The sequence below is a fragment of the Cupressus sempervirens genome, chromosome 10 (assembly GCF_028749045.1).
Source record: "Cupressus sempervirens isolate cs-2001-9-10 chromosome 10, ASM2874904v1, whole genome shotgun sequence".
Taxonomy (NCBI): Eukaryota; Viridiplantae; Streptophyta; class Pinopsida; order Cupressales; family Cupressaceae; genus Cupressus; species Cupressus sempervirens.
In genome coordinates this window covers 24,013,549-24,033,340 of record NC_143127.1, presented here as the reverse complement: position 1 = coordinate 24,033,340, position 19,792 = coordinate 24,013,549, and the positions used below count along the sequence as shown (strand labels likewise).

Below are 19,792 nucleotides of genomic sequence, written 5' to 3'. Positions count from 1 at the left end.
ACCCCATTCCCCACTTATCCTAAGTTGTGCACACATAAAGTATTATTCCCACTTTAAAAATAAAATAAAAGCCTTTTTTGTCTCACATGGGGTACAAAAGCCAACTCTTCATTATGATTGGTGGAAATTCTCTTGCATGTTGATCAATCCACTTTCATCCTCCACCCTTGATTAGATCCCTCTTGCTGCATGATCTCCATCGTCTATTTTCTTTAAAAGGGAAAGGTCTCTCCTCATCTCTCAATCCCTCATTTTTGTACTAACATTATGCTATAGGAATCTTAGGCACCCTTTGGAGGTCTTGAGAGAACACGGCATCCTTGCACTACTTCATCTTCATTTACATTTTTTCATTATGGCATATAGTGTAGCTTTCATTTTCATGTATTAGAATAGTACCTCTAGCTTAAGTAGGGGATTGTAACACTTCATATTTTCTACTTAAACCTTGCTTTTCTCATTTTCTTAGTTTAGATTCATTTACAGTACAAAAAATCTTTGATTCTTGGACATTTGTACTCTTGCTCTTGTTCTTGAATATCCCATTTCATGGTGTACCTTGCAAGGGAACTCATTTTTAAGCTCATTTGAGAGCACAAACACTTCATTTGTACCCTTTGCATGTCATGATTAGGGAGCTCTAGGTAGATATTCAAGCTTCTCAATTCATGAGATCCCTTGGATAGAAGGACTTAGAGAAGTGCACTCCTTTGTGTGTATAATTCTCTTGCTAGTGTTGAATTTGCATTTAGAGCAAAACTAACCCATGAAGGATCTAAGAAAAATAAGAAGAGCAATTATATATAAAGTGACAATAGATCTGATGATGAACTAGATGAGATTGAAGCATTGTTGACCAAAAGACTTCCTTGAGGAAAAGAAAAATACAAAGGTAAACTTCCTATTATCTATTTTACATGTAACAAAGTTGATCATATTATTGTTAGATGTCCTAATAGAGATGATAAAGAGGAAAGGAAAGACTTCAAGTAAAAAGGAAGGAGAGATTATAGAGGCAACAAGGACTCACTAGAAATTTGGACCTATTTTTTGACGTGTGCATGATCAAAATTTTGACACTTAATCATCGAAAGTCAATGTCACTAGAATTGTCTCGAAAGTTTCATGCACTCCACGACTGTCAATTTTTTGATGAGCCACTCCATCAAAAATCATCCACATCTATGTCACATGGTAGCATTAGACAACTAATTCAAAACGTCAAACTATTAATGCCAACCAAAGATGATTCAATGGGTTTGTTATACCATCAACGACAAACCCCATCGAACTATCGACGCCAGCTAGAGATTATTCAATAAGTTTTCATACCATTGATGATGAGTCATGTCAAAATATTGATGACAACTAGAGTTTTCAAAAAACAAAAAATAGTCTCATTGTATATTAGGCTAATAACAAGCTAACTAGCACTTTCCCCAAGAATAGGTGCAAGGTATAGCTGATAGCAGTCAATCATTTTAGAAATGTGATAGAGTATGCATCAAAAATTATGTATGAGACATCTACAACAATTTTGGTGTAGAATTTGTGTGTACTGATGATAATTACACTATTTTTTATAGCTCCTATTTCTACTGAAATTCTTATCTATCATGCCCTCTTTTCCCACACCCAATACAAATTCAGGCTTTTTCTCAAGTGGTTGGATTCCCCAATTGGCACATACCCATGTCATATATCACAAGCTCTCAAATACATTGATTTCATTCTTTCTTGATTTTCCTATTGGTGTTCACATTTTCATTGCCTGATAGGGCAATAGTATTCGACTCACTAGCTTCTATCTATGCAAGGGAGAAGACCAAGATTGGTCTGGTTATGGCAGTTATTTTAAACTTGATATGGGCATTTGTGTAGAGGTTTCTTGTATATGGAATGATGAGAAGTAGTGATGGATGGGAACCCCATGATGAGACCAAAATATGGTCTATTTTACAATTTCATTTTTAGTTGAATTTGCAAATTTTCTAAAAAATTTGATGTTTAAGAACATGATGTTTATGATAATTTTAGATAAATTTGTGCATAATTACTTTCCAGGATTAAAATGAATATGCTATGAAATGATATGTCATTTGATTACAAAATAGTGAGAATGATGTTTTTCTTCCTTCGCTAGGTTGGGTAGTTCTCTTGTAGCAATGTGACATAGGGTAAACTAATTTAGATGACATATTTTGAATTAGTCTTGATGTATGTTATTACTTTGGAGGCACTAATATTTTGCAGATTCAAAGGTAAAGTCAACTCAGCTAAGCAAAGTTAGCAGCCTAAGCAAACGGTGGTAAATTTCACTAATGACTTTCCACGTCACCAACCGTTTCATCCATAATAGTTAGTACCCATTTTTAGGAAAGTGTGAGTCAAAGTACGAAATATAGGGGTCATGAGCTCTTAAATTCATGTTCCATTTGGTGCCAAAGTTAATACATCTCTTATAATATTCAATGTTGTCCATTGTTTTGGTAGTTGATGAAGTCTAAAATCTAGGAATTCTATTCCTAGTTTGTGTTTAAATAACTGGAAGTCTGTGTTCCAGAAGGAGGACTTTAATTAGTGGTTTTTAGTAGAAGGAAGAAGTTTTTTAAGTTTTGAGTACTGAATGTAATCTTGTTGTTTATCAGTATGTATGTTTACTATTGTTATAAATAAAAAGATCATTTCAAGTTTCCATCTTTGAGTAGTTCTACTTCACTTCTCTGTGGGGGCCCACATAGGAAGTGAACTAATTAATTAGCATAGGATTTACCTTCAGTTCATAGAACTAGAGTAGACTATGTTGTTCCTGCAGCCATTTATAGCAAAATTAGTGTATTGTTCCTACATCATAGGTAGTTGAAGTAGTTCTCGGTTGTATTGTCATGCTTTGTTAAAATAGATTTAATTCTCAGCTTTAGTGTAGATTTCTTATAGCCTAATCATTTGAATTTCCATAGGATAATTCTTAAGTTGAGAGAAGTTTGAAGCATATACTTTGCAGACACCATTTCAAGTTTATGTCCCTAGTTCATAAATTAAATGAGTCCAAATGAGTTGGGTTAGAAACACTCGAGATGTCCAATCTTGGATTAAATAGTCCATTACTATAATATTTTGATCCCTTTCTTTGGCCAAGAATTTTTGGCGTTGTTTTCGGGGATGGTGTTAATTCAAACCAATCTTTGTAGTTGCACTTTTATTCCCTGTAGAATAGAATTTAGTATTAAAGAAGCATGTTATGCATAGGAGAAGAGACCACCTTGGGAGATTCCTTCTTCATGATAATCAGGAAGAACCATCCAATGGTGTTCATCCTGAACTAGATGAACCCCAAAGAGAGAATGACAAAGATGAACCCTTTGAAAATTTATTTGTTGATATTCAAGTTGAAATACCTTCTTCATCTTCAAAAGAATCACTCCACTTGAATGAACTTTTTGCAAAGCCTGCATATCAAGATAATCCACTAGCCATTTTATATATCAAGCACCACCTCTTCCTCCAGGAATGGCTATGCCTACATTTCCTTTTCCTATTCCACCTCAACAAGGGAATCAAAATTTGAAGAATATACCTATTGCTACCCTTCCAAAATTCTATGGCCTTATTACAAATGATCTTGAAACCTTTCTCTTTGAGTTTTTCATTCTTTGTAGGAGCTATGACTACACAACTTATGCCCATAAGTTGAAATTGTTTCCCTCTACTCTAAAGGAGGCTTCTCTAAGATGGTTCATGGGGTTGGGTGCAAATGTTGTAGCAAACTGGACTCAAATGAGTAATTTATTTCTTCAAAAATATAAAGAATATTGTAGAGGTTAAGATATGAAGGGGGATGACATTTTTAAAATGTCATAGAAGGAGGATGAAACCTTGGAAGACTATGTTTCTAGATTCCTGTTCAATGTGTAGTGGAACACATTGCATAACTTAAATGAAGAATCTAAGAAGTATCTTTTTCGGAGAGGTGTGCAAGAAGAAAGCATAGAAGCCTTGGACCTAATGGCTAGAGGAGATGTTACACAAAGGACTTGGAATGAAATCAAGAAGATATGTCAGAACTATTCAAGAGCTACTGTAAAGAAAGGTGTCAAGAATACAACCTTTCTCTTAATAATGAGAAGTGTTATTTCATAATGGAAGAAGGAGTTTTTATTGGCTGCTACCTTTCCTCTTATGGAATTCAAGTGGACCCTGCAAAGATTGTTGTAATTACTAATCTACCAATGCCAACCAAGCAAATAGATGTCAAAAGCTTTCTTCGACATGCCAATTACTGCAAGAAGTTCATTAAAAAATTTAGTAAGCTTGCTACCCCCTTGTACAACTTACTCAAGAAGATAGCTGAATTTGAGTGGACAGAAGACTGTGAAGTAGCATTCCAACAATTGAAGGATGTTTTGACTACAACACCTATTCTTAGAGGACCTGATTGGAAGCTACCTTTTCACATTCACACTGATGCATCTGATACTTCTTTAGGAGCAGTTCTGGGACAAAAAGAAGGTACTATTGAGTATGTCATTTACTATATTAGTAAGAATTTGTAGGGTGTTGAGCTAAATTGTACTGTCACTGAAAAATAATTGTGTTTTTGTGTATGAACTTGATAAATTTTGGCATTATATCACAAGCTATGAGGTTTTTGTCTACACTAATCACTCTACTATAAAATATTTGATGAACAAACCTGTTATTTCTGGTAGATTAACATGTTGGCTACTCCTCATGTAGGAGTTTAATGTGAAGGTAATAGATAAACCAGGCTGAGCCAATCTAGTAGCAAATTTTCTATGATGGCTTCAAGTGCCTAATGATCTTGTAGCCATAGATGACAACTTCATTGATGAGCATCTATTTTCAATAGAAAGTTATAACCCATGGTTAGTAGATATAGAAAATTACCTTGCTATAGGAAGAACACCACCACACTTTTCACCCAAGCAGCATTGTCTCTTGGTGGAAAAGAGTTTCAACTTCTCATGGATATCTGGGTTGATGTTCTACACTGGACCAGATCAAGTAACTCATCAGTGTGTGAGGGAAGATGAAACCTATGGCATCCTTCAAGCATGTCATGATGAATCATGTGTGGGGTCATTTTGTAGCAAAGAGAACAACCTACAAGATTTTAAAAACTAGATATTATTGGCCTACTGTCCACAAAGATGCAACAAAGTATACAAGGCAATGTGATAGATGCCAATGCATGGGAAGGCCCACTAAATCTGATGGAATGCCTCTACAGCCATAGGTGGTGGTCACACCTTTTGACAAGTGGGGTATTGACTTTGTTGGCCCAATAGAACCCTCTTCTCATGGAAAATCGTACATCTTAGTATGTACTTATTATGCAACTAAATGGATTGAAGCACAAGCTATGACACATGCCAAAGATCACAAATTAGTAGATTTTCTATATGAATGTATATTTACCAAATTTGAAGTACCTAGAGAAATTGTCACAGATCAAGGAGCTCAATTCACATCCAACCTAATTGCAGAACTCATGAAGACGTACATGATCCATCATGGTACATCTTCCCCATACCATCCTCAAGCTAATGGTCAGGTAGAAACCAGAAATAGAGAGATAGAAGCAATCCTCACCATGATAGTTGCTATTCACAAATGGGACTAGGTTACCTAGCTTCCTAAAGTAATTTTGGCTTACAGGACTACGTGGAAGAGCACCACTAGATTTACCCCATTTGAATTACTTTATGGTAAATCTACTTCCATGCTTATAGAATTTGAACACAAGACTTTAAAAACTACTTTAGAATTGGATGTTGATCTTTCAAAGGCTCAAGAAGATAGATTACTATAACTGAATGCCCTTGATGAATATTGCAAATCTATCCTACATAATACTGAAATAATTCAATAATAGCAAAAGAAATGGCATGATAAGTTCATATGTGACAAGATGTTTTCTATTGGCGACTGGGCCATGCTATATGATTCCCATTATTAGAAAACTCTAGGAAAATTCCAAACCTGTTGGCTTGGACCGTATGAAATCATTTTAGTGTTTGAGGATGGTGTAGTGCAGCTCTCTACCATTGATCATGTTTGCTTTAAACTGCTTGTTAATGGGCACCACTTAAAACTCTACCATAAGTTAGCTAGTTGTGAAGAGTTTCTACAACAATTTCAACCATCTATTGATCCTACAATTTCTATAGCAACTATAGATGATTTTCTCACTCATTTGTTGTCCTCTCTCTAAGAACATTTCACTCATCATAATAAACTACTTTCTTTATGAAAGTATTTTCTCTGTAATATTTCCACCTCACTCCACTTTTTCTCATCTTCCACCTCACCACATCCTTCATCAACTTGCATGACGGTATCATCTAACAACATGAATTACAATGTTTGTACACATACTCAAGTTCAAACATTTTCTTAATGTGTTGTTCTATTTTTAGTTACCTTTGTCACTAGCAATTGCAGGGGCTATTGCCTAATTTAGTTGGGGGGAGGGGTCTTATATTTCATTCTTTTTTTTTATGATCATTAAATGTTCATGTTATTCTATATGCCACCACATGATAAAAAGAATGATGTGATGTGATACTTACCTTTATGTCACACATTTTTGCAAACTGGTAAGTACAAGTTCCAACTGAGGTACTTAATGTAGAATTAAGTGATCTTAAATGCTAAAAATGTCAGTTGCTTAAAAAAAGTACTATTACTTGTCTTCTCATCTTGTTCAAAGTTTTTCCATTTTTTAAATTACTAGTATAATCACTATGGAGGAACAATGGGGGGTGATTTGAAAAGAAGAGAATCAGCTGACCATAAAACATTGTTGGGAGACCCAGTTTGCCGACCTATATTTCAAGCCAAGGGGCAGACGAATTACATGTTTAAACTGTCTGCTTCGGATGAGGAGCTTACCTTAGAATTTTTGCAGACACTGAAGGATGGTTTTTCCATGGTCAAAGGAATAAGGGTTTCATTTTCACCCAAAATTGTAGCTGAGATAATGGAATTGCCTCTGGTAGGGGAGGAATTCTCAAATGCATTGGATGCAGTGTCGATTGGAGCCCAATTTATAGTGCACACAAACCCATGGCTTCAGATAGACTAGAAACAAGGTACAATCTGCATATCTTTACCAAAATTATTTAACCAATGTGCTATCTATATTATGAGATATTTTACTTGTGAGGGGAGACATTCATATTTGCATACCACGTATTTCAAATTTTTGAGCTGCCTAAGACATGATGACTGCCCTTTGAATGTTTCTCATTTTATGTATCATATTTTGCTAAAAAGACTTGATGTAGTGCAAAAAAGAACCCCAAAAGATGTTTCCCACCACTATTTTATTAAGCTCATCATAGAAAAATCCCTTAGGGAACAACATGGGATATCTTGGGATGATTTTGTTTCAAACAATGTGCAAAACCCTATTAGGCAACCTACAGAGCAATTTGAAGAGGAAAGAGAACCTCAGGAAAATCTTGTAAACCCAACACTAGGATCTTCCTCATCCAAACCCAAGAGGTCATAAAGAACCCCAATTTCCACTCCTGTAGCTTCTACCTTTGAGTTAGGTTCAACATTTGATAAGGGTAAAAGGAAAATTAAATTTTTCCCAAATACTAGCTCTCTTGTAGTTCCTAGGGTTTATAAGAAGAAGAAAGGGAATGTACAGGAAACATCTTCAAAACTTCCTATAGCTTTAAAGGCAGCAGAAGTGCCCCTCAGGCATAGAACTCGAAGGAGCCAATCATCTGTGAAACCTGATGAGGGTGTGTCTTTTCAATCCCCTATGTCCGAAAATATAACTATTGAAAAAGAGGAATCCTCTTCTTCTTATAAGGATAAGGCCATCATTGAAGATGGTTCAAAAGAGGAAAGTGTAGAATGTGTACCTACAACAATAGGAACATCCTCTATCGAACCACCCATCATTTCCATAGATTCAGACAATGATGACAGTGTATCTATCAGAGTTGCGGACTCTCCTCCTATTCTTCATAGGAGAGAATTTCATGAAAAAGATATTGAAATAAATCTGGAAATAGTTAATACTATTGTGGAATAGATTCTTTTGTAAGGACTTGATGTTTTATCCTTTGTAGCCCAGCAAGCTATTCCTCTTATTCCTTCACCTGTGTTACATGTTACTTACCATCCTAATTCCACTATTTCATTATTAAGTATTATTTCATACTTATCTAATCAGTTGATTCAGGAGAACGAAGAATGGAAAATAGAGAGAGCGCTTAGACAAAACCATCTTCAATAAAACTCGAGAATTGATTGAACAATTAAGTGAAAAACTTACAAAAGTCACTACCATGATTCCTAAATTGATGTCTTGTCGCTCTCCTTCTCCTATTTATGCTCTCTTTTTTAAAGAAAAAATTGTCAATTATCAGATGACCTGTGTAATGCAAGGTAAAATTTTAACATTGAATACTCCTCAGGAATTCTTCCAAGCTTTTCATATGACCCTTGTAGCCATCAAAAATTTACTCTGTGAACTCTTTTTACATAATTTAGAAGTCCTTGACAACAGAGATTGGAACCCTTTGCTTTATGTGGGTGATATTCAACTCAGGGCATTGATGTCTTAGATGCAAAAGAAGTTAGCAAAGAAAATCAGGCCTACCAGTATAGAGAATTAGATTATAAGATTCCACTTTTTCTTAGGCCTGAAGCCAAAGATGCCAAAATAATGTACTATGATTGGTTGAAAATTTCTCAATCAAAATTCAAAAAATGGATTATTTCTCCTTTAAGGGAGGTAGCCTACCAAGAATATAAAGCTATGGCAAAAATAGATCTTCCTATAGCAAAGCAGGGAAATCAATGGTGATGGATAGGATTGAGTGAAGACCTGCAGAAGAAGGAACCTCATACTCCATTGAATCTTATCATGGCTACTTAGCAAGCACCCTGGTACATTAAGCTAGGGGAAGAAAGGAAAAGTGATTGGATCCATTTAACTTTTTAGCGTCCACTGCTATTATCCCCATTGCTTGCTAATAAGCAAGATTTAGAGAAATTTGATATGACAGAAGAGCTCCACGTATGGGAAGGGTATAGGAAGAGTAAAGGCTTTTATTGGAACTATGCTACAAGAGGTAAAGGATAGGGTGTTCTCTCAAATTTTAGGATGGCTGCGAGGGTCAAAAATTTAATGTTTCCTTGAGGACAAGTCAAATTTTTGGTTAGGGGGAATGATGAGACCAAAATATGGTCTATTTTATCATTTCATTTTCAGTTGAATTTGAAAACTTTCTTAAAAAATTGATGTTTGAGAACATGATGTTTATGATAATTTCATATAAATGTGTGCATAATTACTTTCCAAGATTAAAATGTATCTGCTATGAAATGATATTTCATTTGATTACAAAATAGTGAGAATGATTTTTTTCTTCCTTAGCTAGGTTGGGTAGTTCTCCTGCAGCAATGTGACATAGGGTAAACTAATTTAGATGACATATTTTAAATTAGTCTTAATGTATGTTTTGATTAAGTAAAAATAGGTTTTAAAGGACCCAAAAAAATTTACAAAATAACGAGAGTCAAGAAAGAAAAGCCCAAAGCTAGCAACAGAGTTTAAAGCAAAGATCAGAATAAAACAGATCTCCTAATAGAGTATAGAGAAACATACAAATAGGAGGCCAACCAAAAAAAAATCTAAAAAGAATAGTAAAAAGACAACAAAAGACCAACACCTAAACAACTATATAGTCTTTATCAGGTCAGCAACCTAGTCTGCCAGAATGTGCATATTCAGGGCAGTGGCCTTCACCTCTTCCATCTTGTTCATATCCTCATTCTTCATGGAATGAGCCTGAGTTCATTTGATAGGACCCTAGTTGTCAACCACAGAAGGGGAATCCTTTCCTTTTTATTGCTCAAGCTTTTTCAAGAGATAGATCATATTATTTGCCATGGTTTTTAAGGAATTGCTATTATTATCTGCCATTTTCTTGATCATCTTTTCAATATTGTTCAGCTCGGTCTCCAATCTAGTCACCTTTTTTTTATTATCACTATTGCCCTTCTCTAGCACCCTGTTATTAGCTTCAATTTGTGGAATCTTGCTCATAATTTTTTTAACCTCTTTAGCATTACCAATTACCTCAGAAAGCTGGTCAATATGTTGACCCAAAGTGTGCTCCCCTCTGGCTAGTTTGCTTACTTGCTCAACCTCCTTCCCAATTAACTACATTTGTTGTTTCAAAATGTCAATCTCCTTCAAAATGGACCTAGGATTTTCTAACAAGCCTTTGGTAGAGCCAATCTCTCCCTTGGCCTTGTTAAAATCTAGATTTTTCTCCTGATCCCCATAGTCCTCTACTTCTAGTGCCACATTCTTCATAGTATTATGGGTCTTCTCCTCTTGCAATCTCATAGATTTTCTCTTCCTCTCCATTCTCTGCTCCTCTTCTTCTTATAATCTCTCACCATTTCCTCAACAAAATCACTTTCATAGTCAAAGTCACTCCCTACAACAATCTTCTTCATCTTTTGAAGACTACTCCCAATACCCCCTTTTGTATTCTTATTACCCCCCCTCTGCATCATCTTCAGTGTCTAAATCATAACCTTTCTCTGGGAGACTACCCTCCATTTCATACTCCACCACCTTCAAATTGTCCCTAGGTTTATCAGGCTTTTTTTATTTCAAAACATTCATTATGAGAACCATAAGACCCTCATGACACACATGTTCCCCATTCAAATCATTTTGTATAGCTTGGATAGAGAAACTCAAAGATTGCCTCAAGTAAAAGGGAAAATTGATCCTAACATCATGCCTAAAGTGATTAACTAATATAAAATGATAACCATAGAGCTTTTTAAATCAGCCATCCAGAGTAAGGTATTCCATTATAACAAACAATACAAATCTCCAAGGTTGAGAAACAGAGGCAAGGTTGTAATATGAGTTACTAATTTTCACCAGTCGGCTTCGCTCTTTTTCTGACTCCATGAATTTGTCAATAGTCTTGTTTGACAGCTTCCTATCATGATAGGATTTAATGCCATCCATATCCAACCCCATGGCTTCCATAATTACCTCTTCAGTCACCTCTATTCTCTGGCTTCCAATCAAAATAGAGTCATCCTGCCAACTTTTGATGAATTGTTGTGTTATGATAGGATTGTTACCTTTAAGCCTTTCCATAAATCCAGTAAAATTTATGCGCCTTAAAATGTCCCAGACCTCCTCTTTCTTCATCCATTCCTTGTAGCTTGCAAGTTCCACTCTCTTCCTTTTACCCCCCATATATTTCCCATATTCACCAAAATGAAATCTGCATTCGAAGGAAATTTTGGAAATAACAACCCATAATCCATGTGAAATAAAACTTGACATTCAAAAAATATCACCCACCATAACCCAATTGTGATCAACACATAATTACAAATCTCTGACATAATCATTATTAAAACATTTTTGCCTACACCTCAATTTATCATAATCGATAAACTGGCGACCATTAGCAGGTAATGGATCATTATTATCCCAAATAACTTTTTACTCACTTAAGCATGCCATGTTAGCAGCCCAATTAGCAACATGGTTAGCTTCCCTAAAGTTATGGGTAACAATACATATATCAAATTATTTAATAATATTACTAGCCTAGAGAATAATATTTTTAATAGTCCATGAAGGTTCAGTAATATTATTAAGATAGTTAATGATATTGAGAGAATCTCCTTCCACCCAAACCTTCCTCAAATTTAGACTCTTAGCATAAATAAGACCATGAAGTGAAGCACAAGCTTTAGCCACATGATTAGTTTGACACCCAATAGGAATATCCATACATCCCACTTTCTCACCATGAGAGTTCCTAATAAAAACTCTACAGCCAGCAATGCTCGGGTTCCCTTTAGAGGCCCCATCAAAATTTACCTTGAACCAATCCACTAACGGGCTATCCCATCCAGCATTATCCCTCAGATTAGGTCTTGCATGTCCTGACATAAGCTTCCAAGGTTCCAATTTTGGATCACCCTATCTTCCCAATCCTTGCGAGGTTGTTGTCTAGAACCAATAGCTTTGATATTCTCTATGATTAGAGCCTTTATTTTGCCAAAAACTTGATCTGCACTGGATTCCACACCTCTAAAGACCCTGTCATTGCACTCCTTCCAAATGCCCCAAAAAAGATGGTGAAGAATAAAATCCCACAGTCTTAAAATCAAAAAAAAATTGGAAGGGGGTTTCCAGCTAGAAAAGAACATTTGAATAGTGGCTGGAAAGACCCAAACAATATTTAGCAAGTTACACACCTTATCCCATAGCATTTTGGTAAAACCACAGTGCAAAGTAATATGGTTGATAGATTCACAATCATTCTTGCAGAGAACACACCTATTAATAATGATGAATCCTTTCTTTTGTAAATTGCCTAAAGTCAAGATCTTATCCTACAAAATATTAATATTAGGAGTTAAACCTTTCGCCCAAGCCTTAGCCCAACAAGGTAGTTGATGCATATCAAAAGAGTTAGCATAGGCTAAGGAAATAGAGAACATTCCACTAGGATCAGGCTTCCATATTAGTTCATCCTCCTTTTGACTTAAAAAGATAGCATTCAAACTCTTATTAAGGTCAACCAAGTTTTCATTCACCCTGTTGAGGTCCACCCACATCTCATTTCTCCAATAATCCACCACAGAAATACCAAAAAGATTCTTGCACTACTCCATATTATTCCATCTTGGATCCTCACAAAGTGGGTGATCCAAAAAATAACTATTCTTCCATTGCCGACCTTCCATATGACCCCTTTCCTTATTATGTGTTTGAATTTCTAAGCATTTTTCCAAATCTTGGAACCCCCTTGCCCCAAATCATTATGAAGGAATTGATTAAAATCAATGTTAACCCTGTTGTATTTTCAACCCAAATATTCTTCCATTCTCCTTCCTCTTTGTGTCATCTCCATAAAAGTTTGGCCAACAAAAATTCATTCATAGTTGTAACTCTTCTCAAACCAAGCCCACCCTTATTAAGGGGCATACAAACTTTCTCCCAAGCAATCAAAAGTAACCTTTTTTAAATCTTTGTACCTATCCATAAAAAGATCTTCTAAATTTTTTGAATATATAGAGAAAACTTTTTTGGAATTTTGAAAACACTCAAAGCATAAAGCGAGACACTCTAGAGGATAGATTTTAGAACAATAACCTTTCCAGCCTGGCCAAGGAGGGAGCATTTCTAGCCAACAAGTTTCATATGAATTTTTTCAATCAACGAACTCCAAAAGCTATCAAGTGTGTCTAGACCTAGAGATTACCCCAAATAGGAACTAGGGACAGAGCCAATCTCATAGCCAATAATCTTTTTAATTTTATTTTGCCTAGGCTCATTGACATTAATAAAGTATATCACACTTTTGCTCTAGTTAATAGTTTGTCCAGAAGCTTTTCCATAATCCTCCAAGGCTTTTATGAGATTTCTTGCACTTCTAACCGAGGCTTCTCCCATAACAATAGAGTCATCAACAAATTGCTAGTGAGAGCACATCAAACTTGAGGAGGAAGGACTTAAGCCCAAAAAGTCCCCCTTCATCACCATTTTTTCCACAAATCTCCTCGAGCATTCAGCCAAAATTATAAAAAGAATAGGAGTCCCCCTATCTAAGACCTCTTGAAGCTTTAAAGAAAGGGGTATGAGATTCATTAACAAGGACGAAAAAAGTAGCAGAAGAAACCAGCATGAAAATCAAATCCCAAAATCTCTTATTAAACCCAAATGCTTCAAGAAACAGAGAAGGAAATTCCAACCCACTCTATCATAAGCTTTGGAAAGGTCCAATTTAAGAAGAAACCCTTCTTTCTTAGACATCGAAAGAGAGTGAATATTTGCATGCACAGTAATAATGGAGTGTAGAATCTATCTACAAGGAGCAAACTTGTTTTGTTGTCTAGAAATGAAAAAAGGAAGGAGAAGCATAATTCTGAGAGTCGACACTTTAGAGATAATCTTATAAAAAGAATAACAAAGGCTGATAGGCCAAAACTGATCCATATTATCCGCTCCCAACTTATTTGGAATAAGAATAATGAAGGTACCATTTACTTCTTTAAATATATTCCTAGATCCAAAGAATTCCTTAACCCCATTACAAACATCAGTGCCAATGATATGCCAAAACTTATGAAAGAACAAAAAAGGAAACCCATCAGGTCCTAGGGCTTTATCTCCTTCAAAAGAGAAAACAGCCTTAGCAATCTCATCAGTAGAAGGGATGGAGGTAAGAGAATTATTCTGATCATTATAAATATAATTTGGGATACATTCAAGAAACAAGTCTTGCTTAGCCATATCTAAGTTGGGTACACCTTGAAGCATGTTACTAAAAAACTCCACAACTTCCCTTTTAATAGTCTCCTCATTCTCAGTAACCCCCTCTTTCGTATTAAGCTTAGAAATTCTATTAGCCATTTTATGCTTCAAAGTAGTCATATGAAAATACTTAGTACATTTGTCTCCTTCCTTCAAAAAAATCTTTCTTGACTGTTGCCTCCAAAACATCTCCTCCTTGGAAATGATACTGTGAATCTCAACTAGTTTTACACTTTACTCCTCCCTAGAGATAGCCTCATAACCATCTTTCTGAATCTTATCATGCATTTCTTTTATTTTTTCCAAAATCTTATGTTTATTCTTAAAAATATTGCCAAAGGTTTCTTTGTTCCATTTTTTTATGTTTTTCTTGACATTTTTTAGTTTGGCTGCAACTTTAAACATAATTGTACCTTCCACAGTAATACCTCACCACTCTATAATGAGGTTCTCCAGGTTTGGATGAAGAGTCCACATTTTTTCAAACCTAAAGGGGAAATTTCTATGATAATTAAGCTTATCAGCCACAAGGAAAATTGGATAATGATCTGAACCCAAATGAACTTGAGTAGCAAGAGAGCATTTGTAATTAAGGAACACATCATTACTTACAAGAGCACTATCCAACCTGACCTAAATGAGATAATTTCCAATTCTTCTATTAGTCCAGGGGTACTTAACCCCATACAAGTCAAGATCATGAAGAAAATGGTTATTGTTGGTGTAAATAAGTATTTACTTATTACACTTACTTAAGTTTTACTTAGGTTAATGCATTATTTAATTATTTTGCATTATTTTATTATTATTTTAGGTGAGACACTTAGGAGTTTGTGTACTCTCATTGAGTTACGCAACTCAAATTATGCACATGGTGTCTACAACACAGGAGTATGCATCATTCACTAAGTTGTCATGTTGACAACATAGTTATATGCACTCATCATTTAGAAAATGTTGTCTACACCACTGATTTGCATGCTACACCATTATAGGCTTATCCTCACATCATTGCACTTAATCCTGTGCTTAATGGAGGATAACCCATATCTGGTAAACATGTACCTAGTTGTATGACATATCATGATGTTGACTTCTATGCATTCTAGAAGCTCTCATGAGGCCTTTATATTCAAGCACTCCTAGTGTACTCTCAACCAGTTATTGAATGAATATCGTCATTCTGATCATACTCTATCTATTTTGGTCTACTGTGTGCTTGTTTTGAGTTCTTTAGTTCTTGGGTGAATTCTGGCATAAGACAAATTCTTACATGGTATCAAAGCTGAGGGAGATTCTTTATACATAGCCATTCGAGACCGTTCATGCTTCAGTACCTCAACACAAATCCGAAAGATCCACAGGAATTGAGAGCGTCTAGAGCCAAATCTGACCTCACCGTTGTGTTTGGAGCATTGATTCGATGAAGATCGACTATAAATTTTCCTATATTGGGTGAAAGTTGATCATGAGGCAAAAAAATTTTGCAAATCAAAACCTAGAGGCCCTGATTTGCAATTCGAGTATGGTCAATTATTTGATCCAATTTTTTATATTTTCAAATCTGCATGCATTATTTTTATCTATGTAATTTTGGATATTATTTCAAAATACTATTTTCAAAATTAATTTCACTTTCCTATTAGAGAAAAAAATTTGCAGACCCGGGCTGTCACCTCCTGGCTCTACAATTTCGTAGTATTTATTTATTGCAAGGTTTATTGAATAAATCTATGGGCATGACTGCATTAAATCAAGTCATATTGTACTATGCATCACCAATTCTGACAAACCCCTGCAAGTGATCAAATCCGGCCTAGATCCCAACCAAATATTGGTCATAGCCAAGTCAACATCCTGACCGAGCACCTCTTAGTTTTGGCAGCTCAAACTTTATTTCTTGCTTGCGAGTAGTTTCTTGTAAAAAGCATAGACCCCAGCCACCCACTGAATGTGGGATTAATCTGTGAAGATCTGGCATGGGAATACAGTCAGCATTTTTTAAAAAAATTCTGGCAATGCATTTGTTAATCCGAGACTCGACAACCACTTAGCACATAGTCCTTTGGACACGCGAAAAAATCTACTATTTCCCACGTCTGTGCTGTCAGTCCAATCAGCCCTGTAGTGACAGTTGCCACATCGACAGTAGCCTGGGTGCCACAATAGTATCTAAGTCAACGCCAACATGTGGTCCACATCCCTGCCAGCAGAGGCCCCGTCAGCAACCCATGTAGCACCTAGTCAGCATCTGGCTCATCTGTACCAGTGACCAGACTGCCACATCATCGGTGACTAGATAGACACGTCACCTTGCCATGTCAATTTTTTTGGACAAATCCGTACAGTACGGATTCCACATTGACTGTCGCGTCATCCAGTGGGCCTGATTTTCGCTAACATCACCTGTCTATGAGATTAAATTTGATGCCCATTTGGATGTCATGATAGGGCTATTCTAATCTACTGCGATGGTCATATGACTATCAAATTTAATCGATTAATTCGTTGATGCAACCCCTCTCCAGATTGATTTTGGTTTTTGTAGTCCAACTTCAAGAGGTCATAACTCAGACATCCGGACTCCAAATCAGGTGCAATTTTTTTTGAAATTGGGTAGAATTTTCTAAATTTTTTAGTGGTGCAGCTATTTTCTATTTTTGGTGTGTGGATTGTTCAAAAATTGCATTTTTTGGTGACTATATCTGGATAATCCTGCATTTTGCAACTTCAAATGCTCCGTATGGGCACATCTGGAGTCGAAAATAGGTTTCATTTTTTTTGAAAGTGCATTGTTTTTTGTCTATTTTCAAGTTCTGGCATTAGATTGTAGTGTTGTGTGGACAAAAGTGTCACTTTCAGAAATAGGGTGTTTCTTTGCTTTGTAATGCTTCAGAATTGTAGCACATTGTAAAGTTCCAGATTTGTATATCATATAGAGGTTGTAACAAGAAAAATCAAAAGTCCACAAAGGCCAAAATTGGAAAGTGGCCCATTATAATTGCACTACTAATAAAGTTCCCAAAGAATCTATTTTGTGGGGGTTTCTTGATTTAGTGAAAAGGGGGGGTGTTCTTGGTGTTGTGTTCTCTCTTTTCTGCACTTTTCTTTCATTTTTTGCATTATGAGAAATTTTAAGTTTCCTTAATTAACTCCTCATAACTATGCTTCATGGTCAATCAAAATGTGGTATCACTTAATGCATAATGGAGTTTCACAATATGTAGATGGTACTCTTCCTAAACCAATAGGTGATAATGTATCAACAAGTGAAATTTTTGACTGGGTAGCAATGGATAGAAAATCCCTAGGTGATATATGTTTGGGGGTAGATGATAAAATTATGTATCAAATCAAGAAGTGTACTACATCTAAGGAAGCTTGGGATACCCTTGAAAGCCTTTACGGTAAAGTGTCTGAAGGGGATGTGTTCAAAATTGAAGATGAGCTTGTTTCCTTAAATCCTAAGTCATATGACTCAATATAGGATTTCATCATCAAGGTGAATGAACTAAGAACAAAGCTTACTGATTGTGGGAGTTCTATCAAAGATGACAGACTAATCTATCTCATTCATAACAAGCTGCCATCAAAATATTCCACATTTGTATCTTCTTTTAACACCTCAAAGACTACCTTAGGGTCTGCCTACAAGAAAGTAACTTTTGATGAATATGCTAAACTATTGGATGATGAAGAAAAAAATTTGAAATCAATGGGGATTCTCAAATCACCTCAGTCCAAAGCATTGGTGGCCAATGAGGGTTCTCAACATTCAGCTGCACAATCTTCAAGTAAAGGGAAGGGTAAAAAGAAGTGGAAGTAAGACAAATCAGAGGATGCAGAAAAGACAACACCACAATCCAATCATGAAGGTAAGTCCTTGAATTCCAACAAGAAAGGGGACAACAATAAGGAGAAGAAGAAGTGCGCTTATTGTAAGAAATTGGTTCATGAAGAGCATGAGTGTTCTCTTAAAAAGATTGATGAATTGACCAACATCATGAAGAAACATAATGTTCCATTGCCTAATGCTTATAAGGATAAAGGGTCATCTTTAGATTCAAAGGGCAAAGGGCAAGCATTCATGGCAAATGAAAACTCTTCAAAAGAATGGATATTTGACTCAGGTGCCTCATATCACATGGGTTCTTCAAGAGAGGATTTTTCTTCATTGAATCACTCAAAGGTACCGCACATCTTCATGGGGAATGATAGTAAAATGGAAGTTGAAGGAAAAGGAAACATGGAAATGGACAATGGAGAGTTTCAAGAGGTTCTCTATGTTCCAAACCTAAGTTCAAATATCCTTTCAATCTACCAAATCACTCACCTGGGAGATGGACATAGAGTTGAGTTCCTTCCAAACTTAGTAAAGGTGCACAATCTTAAAGATGATTCCTTGGTTGTAGTAGGGAAAGTAAATGTTCACAAGAGATTGTACTCTTTCTCACCTTTTGTGCCCAAGTCTTCTTCAAAAGCCTTGTTAACTCAATCAAATTCAAACATGCAATTATGGCATGAGTGGTATGGTCATCTTGACTATCGCTATCTTTAGCAACTTTGCACATACCACATGGTGAAAGGTCTACCTCAAATAAACTTTTCTAAGGGTGAGTGTTCAACAGATTCACTGGATATGCATCCAAAGGGGAAGATACAAAGAGAGAAGTCTTCAAGAGCAACTGGTGTTCTACAAATGGTTCACATGGTATTAGTAGGTCCTTTTGCATTCAGCTAGGGTCGTTACATACTCACCTTTTTTTATGACTTTTCAAGGTTATCTTGGGTCTACTTGCTACATAACAAGAATGAAGTGTTGGAAAGGTTTCTCGACTTCAAGGTTCATGTAGAATAGAAATCCAAGAAAGCCATCAAAGTACTCCGCATGGACAAAGGAAACATGGATGTGAATAAAAGACTTATGGACTATTGCAGACATAAGGGAATTGATCTTCAGAATCTGCCAACATGCAGTCTACATAAGATAGATGTTGCAGCACTGAGGATCAGAACTCTAAAGTCTATGGCAAGTTGCATGATTCATGCCAAGTCTCTCGATCCATCATTAGAAGTCAAAGCAATCTCTAGTACCACTCATATTCTTAATCGTTCTCCTCATCCATCCTTAGATGGAAAAACTCCTTTTGAGGCATGGTGTGGTAGAAAACCTATTGTGACACACTTTAGAGTCTTCGATTGTCCTGCACGGGAAAAGAGATCTTCTAGGGGATGCAAGGCATAGTCATCTCAGCCTTGTACCTTCATTGGTTATGAAGACAGTGTGAAGGCATATAGACTTCTAGATTCTGAGACACGTCAAATATTTGTGGAGAAGGATGTACATTTTGAGGAAAGTTCACCCAGCTTGTCCTCTACTCCTCTTCGCACAACATATAGTGTGGCTACTGATAGTGACACCAATGATAGTGC

The 19,792-nt window shown here is 36.0% G+C and overlaps 1 pseudogene; it reads right to left on the bottom strand.

Annotated features, from left to right (window-relative positions):
• LOC149532378 (glycine dehydrogenase (decarboxylating), mitochondrial pseudogene) overlaps positions 1 to 6,608 on the bottom strand; it is a 39,978-nt pseudogene extending 33,370 nt beyond the window's left edge.
• Positions 6,609 to 19,792: the final 13,184 nt, after the last annotated feature.